At 29.7% G+C, this 11,277-nt stretch overlaps 1 pseudogene; it reads left to right on the top strand.

Annotated features, from left to right (window-relative positions):
- Window positions 1-204: 204 nt before the first annotated feature.
- On the top strand, window positions 205-2,963 carry LOC148240185 (alkaline/neutral invertase E, chloroplastic-like; annotated as a pseudogene).
- The last annotated feature ends 8,314 nt before the right edge of the window (window positions 2,964-11,277 follow it).

Genomic DNA, 11,277 nt, shown 5'->3' with positions numbered 1-11,277 from the left:
TTGTTGTTCAGGGAAAAGTTCAATTAAGTCCAAGTCCCCATCCTCTTCCTCTACGATTGATAATGATGCCATGCCATCCACCATATCCATCGGTCACCCTTTGCATGCCAATTGATAGACTATTGAGAGAAACAACAATAACTTGTCTATGGTGCAAAAGGTTTCATTGTTGGAAACAATACCTCTTGGAACCAAAAAAAGAAAATGGAGAAGAGGTCATCCAACACTAACTTGGTACTAGACTAAGTCAATTCCTATTACATTCTATTTACTTTTGTAAGTTTCAAAACCTAACCCTCTCAGGGAAAAAGGGGAGGTAATTAACTCTATTAAATGGAATGAAGGAATCATCAGGGTAGATTCGTTTTTTGTTCTAACAGTTGTTTGAATAGCCGCATGTGCTCGTCAATTGTTTATTTCAAGAAAGGAAAAATTTGCCTTTATGGTTCATTTGAAATGGTAATGGACATTTGGTATTCAATTATTAATTTCTCTAATATTTGGTATAAGAGGTAGTAATCCTCTTTTTAAGGTATTACTTGGACAAAACCAAAATTTATTGCATCAAGGTCTTGATAATATTAAGCAGGAAAACTCATGGGTTGTGACATCCCAAGTGCTAATTAAGGCAAATGGGTATCAGATATAGATTCAAAATAATGAGTGCATGATACAATTTATGTAGCGGAATCAGACCATAATAAATTCCTTACAAATATATATAATGTTCCAAATACATACATAAACTGAGGCTAGAAACGACTACAAAATACAAGACATAACGACCACTTCTTTCACTATGCCATTGAATCCATTAGAGTGCGGGAACAGTCATGCACTCAGATTTGTGGATCCATGGGATCCTCATAGACTTCCGAAGGTAGGACTTCCTGCAATTCCTCATTTTCTTCCTTATCTAAAAGGGGCATGGAAATAGTGAGTTCCATATGTTCATTTTAATATCACTTCATCTGGGTTTGGATTTAAGCTATGATCTTTTTTTTTCTTGTTTGGGAATCCTTGATTTATGAATGGTCCAATTAGTAGGATTTTTGTTAAGTTCTATCACAAATTGACTAGTTATTTAGATGCTTCTAGTTGTTTCTTACAAAAAAATTGCATTGGTGCCTTGTAATCGTTAGCTTTTGGCTTTTGATCAGGTTTTTCTCACCTTTTGAGTACTCTTATTATATGACTTCTAGGTATTAGAAGATAATTCTTTATGGTTCCTAAAAATAAAGGGGAAAAAGAGACGTATTATGTATATTCGTAGCATCATTTCATTAGTTTTCCTTGAGTGTCAAAGTTTATTTTCCTTTTTATTGTTGATTTTTTTACTTTTGGGTTGTATGTCTGATTTAGTTGAAAGTTTTCACTAAAATACTCACATTGAATCTAATGCCTTGATTTGTTTCTTTTGCTTATTTTCTGATTTAAGGTTAATCATTCTTGAAATTGAAGTAGAAAAAGGTATTATTTCAATTGAGTCAAGAATTTCTTGGGTTCACTTTGATAAAAGAAGGGTTTGAGGATTGAGAAGGTTATAATTATTTGATTATCATTATGTTTATGGGAATTTCTGAGGGAGTTTTGCTACTTTTATCTAGAACTATTCCCAGTCGTTTTAGTTTTGATCCATGTTTTAGCAAATTGGATTCAAACAACAGATTATGATCTGACTCACTAGCCTACATGAATCGACCATTATTTAAATTTATAAGTTGGTAATAGAGAGATCTTATTTGTTTACCTTTTTTTGTTGTGGTATCTCTAGTTAATCCTTTTTTTTTCTTGAAGGCACTATTTTATTCTACCTTACTCTGTGCACGTGAAATGCTTGCTCAAGAAGATGGATCAGCTGATTTGTTTCGGCTCTGAATAATTGCCTACTTGCTCTCTCATTCCACATTAGGGAGTATTATTTGATTGATTTGCGAAAACTAAAAGAGATTTATAGTTGCAAGACTGAGGAGTACTCATATGATGCAGTTAATAAGTTCAACAATTACCCAGATCAAATTTCTCCTTGGTTGGTGGAATGGATGCCCAATAAAGGAGGTTATCTAATTGGAAACTTACAACCAGCACATATGGATTTTTGATTTTTTTCTCTAAGAAACATGTGGTCTGTTGTAAGCAGTCTGACAACAGTTGATTAGTCACATGCCATACTAGATCTTATTGAAGCGAAGTAGATTTGGTAGCAGATATGTTATTCAATATATGTTATCCTGCTCTTGAAGGTTAGGTGTGGCAAATAATCACTAGTAGTGATCCTAAGAACACATAAGAATCTACTCTCGTCTTATTTATTTATGATCTATTTCTTCATTATCTTCAGAATTTCTCACTATGTTTCCTTTTCATGCAGGCCTTGGTCTTACCACAATGGTAGTTCTTGGCCAACTCTGCTATGGTAGGTTAGTTTGTTATGCTTAAATATTCTCTCTACTGCTAATGTTTTGTTCATTGCTCCAAAGAACCCTTTGTATAAGTTATATTTAGGTATAAGTTTCTTAAGTTCACATACTTGAATCCAATAGGATATGGCACCTTGTTGATGTTTTATAAAATAAAGTAATAATGAAGGAATGTTGGCAATGTGGCTTAAGATTTTAAAAATGGACTTTTTATAGCTTACTGTTGCACCCATAAAGATGAAAAGACCAGAAATCACTGCTAAATCTTTTGAAGTTGCGGAAAGACACATATCAATAGACAATTAACCTTAATACTATGACATAAAAAGAGGAAAGTTCATCAGGAAGCAAGCACGATTATTCCAGACATGGTCAATTACTGGATGCCTTGTGGCTAAGCTTCTACTTGCAGACCCAAGTGCAGTCAAAATTTTGATAATTGAAGATGATTATGAGCTTGTCAATGCCTTCTCTTGCATGATAAGTGCTAACCCCAAGAAAAAGTGCAGTTGGAAGAACTCCCAAAAGACTTGCATAATATAAGATTCTTAAGCTGCTTTCACATAAGGATAGTTAACTTCAATTTGTGGCTTAACTTACCTATTTGAATAACTTAAATTTATAATGGTGATGATAACAATGTTTATTTTTCATTTTATAAAGCTTTTGAGCAGTGATTCGGTATCATTGGATCTTAATGTAAAGATGATATATTGATTTAGGATTAGCATTAGCTTGAAACATCTTCCTGGATTGGACAATAAACAAATTGTTTCCTGTTTATAGACTTTATATCATATATATAGTACTGTAGGAGTGAAAGGTGTTCTTTTAAAGAGTTCACTGTAAATTGAGAATATTCTTATATTATTTTAACTCTATTGCTCGATTATGACAATAATAATTTCAATTAACCTCATGCATATGTATATATTTTCAATTTGTAAATGAAGAAATTATGTAGAAATTTTTAGGTTGTCAATCAAATTACACCACTCATTGAGAAACTATATTTTAAAAATAGATATAGTATAGTATAGTATTAGAAGTTAAAATATTTGTATATGTATCTAATTGTCCCATTTACTTTAATTTCTAAACAAGCTTCATCATTTTCTTAAGAAATTTACTTGCGACATTTGTCCCATATTTTATAATTTAACAATATATCACAATTTTAATATTTAAACTCTCTTATTTATGAACTAAGTTCAAATTGATCTTCCTATATATGAAGAATTATGAAATAAAGTTTCATTCAATGAATTCAAGCTAAAAATATAAGCGGTTCAAAAATAAAATTAATGAATATATACCTCATTCAACATGTAAATGATTACTAATAATTACTTAAAAAAGTAAAAATTGAATCAAATGAACAAGATTGATTTAATACTGCTTAATGTAAGTACATGTATATACTTTTGGACATATTTAATTTAGATTGTACTTTTATATTTTTCAGTTATTTAGGATGAAGAGGTAATTTCATAGAAAGTCAAATATGAGATTTGAGTTAGTTCGCGGTCTAAAATTTTGAATTGTTAGAAGAATATGACCCCTTATAACGAATCTACTACCTAATTGTGCGTTATGCATTAGGAAAAAAAAAGAGAACATACCTCTATAATGTTTCCAATCTAACTCTTGTTTTCCTATTTCATTTCCTTATGTTTTTCCTCCTCGGTCTCCCAATTATTTTCTAACTTTTCTTATATTTCTAGATCACCTAAAATTGATCACATCGTAACACAATAATAAATGTGAGGATAAGATTATGAAGAAATCATATTGTGGTGAAAAAATTAATAGAGGTAATTTTATAAAAAAACTACCTTGTTGTTTTTAATCTAAATATTGCATCATAAATATAAATCATAGCATTAAAGAAAGATTGAAAGAAAAGCTGAAAGCATCAAGAAAGAAAAAAAAATAGAAGTGTCATAATCTATTTTTAAACTTTTATAATCAAATATTTTAGTGTTTTAACATTATTTTTCATTCTAAGGTATGTAATCTTTAAAAGAATTATTGCAAGATTATACTTAAAAGATATCTAAATATAGAGAATTGAATGCTTACTAGGAGTCAAAATTTAGAAATTTCTTTCTACATTAGTCTTTAAAATTTAAAAATTAAAGAGATAGAAATCTTATTTTCATTATTTTGAACTTATGTAATCAAATATTTTAGAGTTTTAACATTATTTTCATTATGTAATCTATAAAAAAAATTATTATAAGATTACATTTAAAGAATATCTAATGTAAGTACACGTATATATTTTCGGATGTATTTAATTTAGATTGTACTTTTATGTTTTTCTGTTATTTAGAGTAAAAAAGTAATTTAATAAAAAGTCAAATATGTGATTTGAGTTAGTTCGCGGTCGTTAACTAAAACTTAGGAACTGTTTGAAAAATATGAATCCTTATAATGAATCTACTTTATAATTACTACCTAATTATGCGTTATTTGTTAGGGGAATAAAAGAGAACTTACCTTTATAATACTTATGGTCTAACTCTTATTTTCCTATCTCATTTCCTTATGTTTTTCCTCCTCTTCCCAATTATTTTCTAACTCTTTTTATATTTCTAGATCACCTAAAATTGATCACATCATAACACAGTAATAAATGTGAGGATCAGATTATGAAGAAATTATATTGTGGTGAAGAAATAAATAGAGCTAATTTTATAAAGAAACTATTTTATCATTTCCTATATGAACATGGCGTCATAGATATAAATTATATCATTAAAGAAAGATTGAAAGAAAAACTAAAAGCATCAAGAAAGAAAAACTGAAAGCATCAAGAAAGAAAAAAAAACTAGAAGTGTCGTAATCAAATATTTTAGAGTTTTAACATTATTTTCATTATGTTATCTATAAAAGAACTATTATAAGATTACACTTAAAGAATATCTAAAATTAGAGAATTGAATGCTTGTTAGAAGTCAAAGTCTAGAGATTTTTTTTCTTCATTAGTCTTTAAAATTTAAAATTTTGATTACTACTTAAGCAGTTAAAGAGATAAAAATTTTCTTTTCAAAAAGTAAATATATAATTATATAATTATATTTAGGAAGACATTATTGTTTCTACCTTAATTATTAAAAGTAAAAATATTGATTATGCCTCAATTATGAAAAAATATTTTGTAATCTTATTTAATTTAGGGATTTCGTTGCCATCCTCAATGGTTTTGATGGTTCCTCCTTCACTTTCAAAGAGGACGTCGGGCTGCAGGGGAAGAGGGAGTGGAAGAAAATTCATAGCTAGGGTACACTAAGAGGGAGTTTATGTGCGATTTCTCAATCATATTAATTAGCTAGCGGTGGAATTGGGAGCAGAATAAGGGAGGAATCCAACAATCAAATTAACGCCGTCACTGAGAACAAAGTTAAATTTGACTCTCACTACTTGAGTAGAATTTATGTTTTAAATTCTTTGAGATATTTTTGGGAAGAAATGAGTTGATCTTGGAATAGGGACATTTTCTTGAAATCAGATTAGAACCAGAAGTAAAAACGAAAAAAATGGAGAGTGAGATCTGAGGATAAAAAGAAGATCGGACAAAACGATGGAATTATCGTGTGGACAACTATGAGGAGAGGACATAAGAGATATGCTAAAAACATAGGAGGAAAATTGAAAGGATGAGAACAGGAGAGGGATAGGAAATTTAAAAAAAGGGAAATTGTGGTCTGAATCTGATATCTATTTGGGAATTATTATTCTGTTATCTTTTATATTTAATTCTCTTGATGTCTGTTTCGAAAATGGTAGTATTGGTGAGTAGAGAAAAAGAAACGAATTGTATAGGGATTAAAAACAATATAAATATAAAATTCTAGGAGGTAAATCCAGGTGAGTGAGACCATGTTCTCTATGAGGGTAAAAGTGATGCTGTTTGGAAGTAGGAATTGGATTAACAGCGGAACAAACAAACTCTAGGAGCTGATTTGGGTGAGGAGAGACAATGTTCTCTGTGATACACATGTAAGAAAGGATGAATTACACAAACTTTAATTAGATGTTTTCTTGATTTTAGATAGATGTAATGGTTAACCTTCACTGGTGAGGGATGTGAACACTGCCCTTGGATGTACTTATTTTTATTTGGAGATAAAAGTTTATTGTTATTAACAATATTTGATTAATTGATGGATTTCATTATTTGATCTTCTTCTCTTGATTTGCAGGGATAAAGTATCTTATGCAAATTTTCCTACGATTTGTGCACTTTGCATCAAGATTAAAGGAGGCTCCTCAAGGTATATAAGTAATACTAATCATCACAGCTCAAAACTCTTCAATTTGGAGTATTATTGTGTGTTATTATTGATCTTATAATATATATTTAACAATAAAAATTCTCATATACAATTTTTGCTAGTAAAAATTCGTACATTTTGATAGTTAAATGATTTGTCATGAGATGTATAGTCTGATTTGAACTCATACTCTTATAATTAAGGATAAAATTACTTAGATATCTGCCTAAAAGATAAAAAATTATTAAATTAATTAATTATATATGTGGATACATAATTAATTAAATAATTAGTTTAATAGTTGATATGTTTCTTTTTTTATAAGAGATTATAAGTTCGAGTTAGATTGTATTTTTATGTGTGTCATCATTTGAAAGTTATCTGCATTGTATTGTAATTAGTATATATCACTTGACTAATCTCGGATGAAACTGTATTTTTATATGTATTCTTACTTGGAGGTTTTTGTATTGTCTTATGATTGATGCATACCACTTAATTAATAGATGTACCCAATTTTTATTTTTTAATAAATAATTAATGAAGGAAAAAATGAAAATCCTTCATAAGGTATTATTTTATTTTACATATTCTATAAAATTTTATTTTCATGTATTTCTTTTTTCTTTTGGACTTCGTGAAGATTTTAATTAAATTTAAATTTGCATGCTTATACAGCATGAGTTTTACTTCATTAAAAATTTATTTTGTCAGCTCCATAATTATAGCTATTAATAATTATAATAAATTATAACAATATGATAGTAGTTAAAACACTTATTTTCTATTTAAAATTTATAACTTTAACTTTTATTAAAATGTAGAATATTTTATATGTATAAATCTATAAATTTAAATTCAATTAAAATTTTTACGAAATCTATAAAAGAAAAAGATATATATGAAAATAAAATTTATAAAATAAAATATTACCTCAAGAAAGATTTTTATTTTTTCCTTCATTACTAAGAATTCATGTTTGGTTGCATCCACTGCTTATGCACCTTTTTTTCGAAAAAATTTAAAACAATTTTTTAAAAAACTTAGTAATGAAATATATTAATAATATGTACAATAAAAAATAAGTATGAAATTAATTTACTATATTCACTAATTGATTTGATTTATGATGTCGTTAATTATGTGTGAAAGTTTACCCTTCCTTACTCCTTTCATCACATGTCTTGACACGTGTATATATATATATAAACATATAATTCATATATATGATGGTGTATGAGCAATCATATGTGGCACCAATAGGTATGAAGTTCATTTGTGATCGGTGGTTGTGTTTACTCATTAAGTTCTATCCCGATGGCTATCTTCACATCCTCCATCATAGGTAGCCGGATAAATGCTTCAATGAAGCTGCTGCCCGCTACAGATGTACAACAATATTAATTATATGTACCAATAAAAATATATTAAATGATTATACGAATCATTAATTTATTACTATGACATTTAACGCAGTTAGTATTGTGATATACGTACATACATTATCTATACACACACACATATATATATTGATAAATTGAGAAGGTTATATATATATATAGACACACACATTATATATTTATATAATTCCCAATTATAAGTATCTTCTTTTTGAAGTTTTTAACTTTTCCCCATGTCACCTTCTTGATTCTATCATATTTTTGCATAAATATATATATGTATATATAGATACCATCTTCATTTTCAATTTTATTAATTAATAAAATCTTTTTTTCATATTTTAATACGGTCCCAAAATGTTAAAGTATAAGAGCCAAATTCAAATATGAAGGAATTTGGTTTACAAGTTTATGAACCTGTTTATATATTAATAAATTAAATATATTATATATTTTTATTAATCTAAGTAATATTTCAAGAGATTATTATATTTCAATAATATATTAAACATATTCTCAAATATATTAAATGGAATAAAGTGTTAAATTTTAAACAAGCTATTCACATAACTTATCAAACTCAATTTTATATATTTTGAACTTATTTAAATTTATTCAATTTTTTAAAAAGTTTTGTGACCTTCTCTTTTTGGCACGGGTTTTATGCATCTGAAGTCACAGTGGCCATATAATACTTACACATGATGGGGATAGTTTACTGTGATTTTAAGACGTGTTAGTAAGATTCGACGGTCACATTTTATTGACTGACTTCGATCTCTCACAAAAAGACGATAATTCCACATCAACGATTCATATAATTTCTAATCAAAATGCATCACTAATCACAAAAACAAGTTGTTACCCTGATGATCAACCCAACTTTTCTAATTCATCATGCATTCTACCCTATTGTATAACACCTGCAATAGCCTCCTGCTTACACCCGAGTCAACATAAATAAAAAAAAATCAACACATCCCACAACCGTCGAAATCATCACAGAGTCAATCAATGTCCAATCAAGGCCTTTTGTTGGGACCCACGAGTACTTAGCATGAGAAATTGTGTCTGGTGAAGGACATGGAAACACAACTGATTGGTGGACACTAGGGATATTCGTATTCGAAATGTTATATGGGACGACATCTTGTAAGGGAGTTGACTAGGAGTTACCCTTAGCAAATATTGTGGCTCGAGCACTTGAGTTTCCCAAAGAAATCATGGTTTCAGAGCTAGCAAAGGATTTGATCACATCGCTATTAATCAAGGACCCGACAAGGCAAATGGGGTCCACAATGGGTGTAACAACAATCAAACAACACCAATTTTTTGATGGGCTTAATTAGGAACTTTTGAGATGTATAAAATCATCATTTGTTCCTTCTCCTGTATCTTGCAAGGAGTTTATTACATTTGATAGTACTATAGAGAGTTCAATATAGTATTAATAGGAAGCAAGAAATTTAGTCTTTAATTTACATGATATATGTTTTTTTTATGTATATTGAATTTTAATAACTAAACAAAAGTGGGATTTAAGTAATTTGTACATTAGAGCAAGAAATTTTAAAGAAATTCATGTTGAAAGGTTCAATATTTATAAAAATATATAATTAAAGCTAGCGGGGAAGCTTGTGTCTGATTATTTTGGTTGCCCCATGGAAAATTAGGGTGATTCCTCCATCCAGGATTATAAGTATTAGAATAAGGATTCCCTTGTTGAACTTCATAATTCTGAACTTGCACTGCTTGTGCTGTCACCCTATTCATGCTGTCTATCTTCTTAGTTAAGGCCTCAATTTGTGCAAATAGAGCTGTATAGTTGTCAACACTATGCAAGCTGCAATTATTTCTTGATGAAGATCTCTCCTTCTCCCATTGGTAACTATTATTTGCCATATTCTCAATCAACTTCTATGCAGCCTCAGGTGTCTTGTTGTTCAGTGTTCCTCAAGCTGCTATGTCAATCATTATCTTGATGTTGGTTGTGAGACCATTGTAGAATGTCTGTACTTGAAGCAGCATAGGTAGACCATGGTGAGGAACTCTCCTTAGTAGATCCCTATAGCGATCCCAAGACTCATACAAAAATTCTCCATCTATTTATGCGAAAGTGGTGATTTCATTCCTCAACCTACCTATCTTTGAAGGTGGAAAGTACTTGGCTCAAAAAGGTGGAGTGATATCCTCCTAAGTAGTGATGGAACCAGCTGGTAATGAATTCAACCAAGCCTTAGATCTATCCTTCAATGATAAAGGGAAAAGTCTCAATCTGATTGCATCATTACTCATTCCATTATGCTTGAAAGTATCACAGATTTCCAGAAAATTTGCAATGTGCTCATTAGGATCATCAGCTGGGAACCCAAAAAATTGTACACTTTGCTGAATCATTTGGATGATGGCTGACTTAATCTCAAAGTTGTTAGCTTTTACAGCTGACCTTGTGACACTCGGTTCAATTCCAGTAAGAGTAGAATAGAATAATCCATCATTGTGTGCTCTCTTCGCCCTTCTGGTTCATCAACCATTGTTGTTGTTCCTCTTCTCAACAAATTTCTGACACGAGATGGGAGAAATCTACTTCTTGCTTGTGCTCTCAGTCTGTGGTGAGTCCTCTCGATTTATGTATCAAAAATCAATGGTTCTTTGTTTCTTCTTGTCATGCCCTATAGAACCCCTTGTAAATAGCTAGCAAAACAAAAAAAAAACAAGGTAAAAATACCAAATTAATAAAAAATAGTCAACTTTAATATTGCTAGTATTAGTCCCCAGCAAAAAAGCCAAAACTTTATTGTTATATGAACTCACCTAGCAAGTGCACTAGTTCGAACACGTACTATAGCAATAAATTTGGATATCGTCCCACGAGGACTAATATAACAATTACTAGAATCACTACTTATTGATATTATTTGGCCAATGACTAAGAGAATGAGTATAAACTAAAACTTAACAACAACAACAAAAACAATGAATTAAGATTAATTAACAATCAAGATATAATAACGGTCAAGATCTTAGAATCCACCCTAAGTTCAACTATGAATTTCCTAAATTCAATCTACAACTAGAACTTTCCCCCAATTTCGTTCAATCATGTAGTAATCTCTTCTCAATTAATAATCAAGATATAATAATAGTCAAGATCTTAGAATCCACCCTAAGTTCAAC

Source organism: Carica papaya, chromosome 9 (assembly GCF_054855325.1).
Source record: "Carica papaya isolate Zhongbai chromosome 9, ASM5485532v1, whole genome shotgun sequence".
NCBI classification, from domain to species: Eukaryota; Viridiplantae; Streptophyta; class Magnoliopsida; order Brassicales; family Caricaceae; genus Carica; species Carica papaya.
Note: the sequence above shows the minus strand (reverse complement) of the source record. Positions and strands in the feature narration are given on the sequence as shown.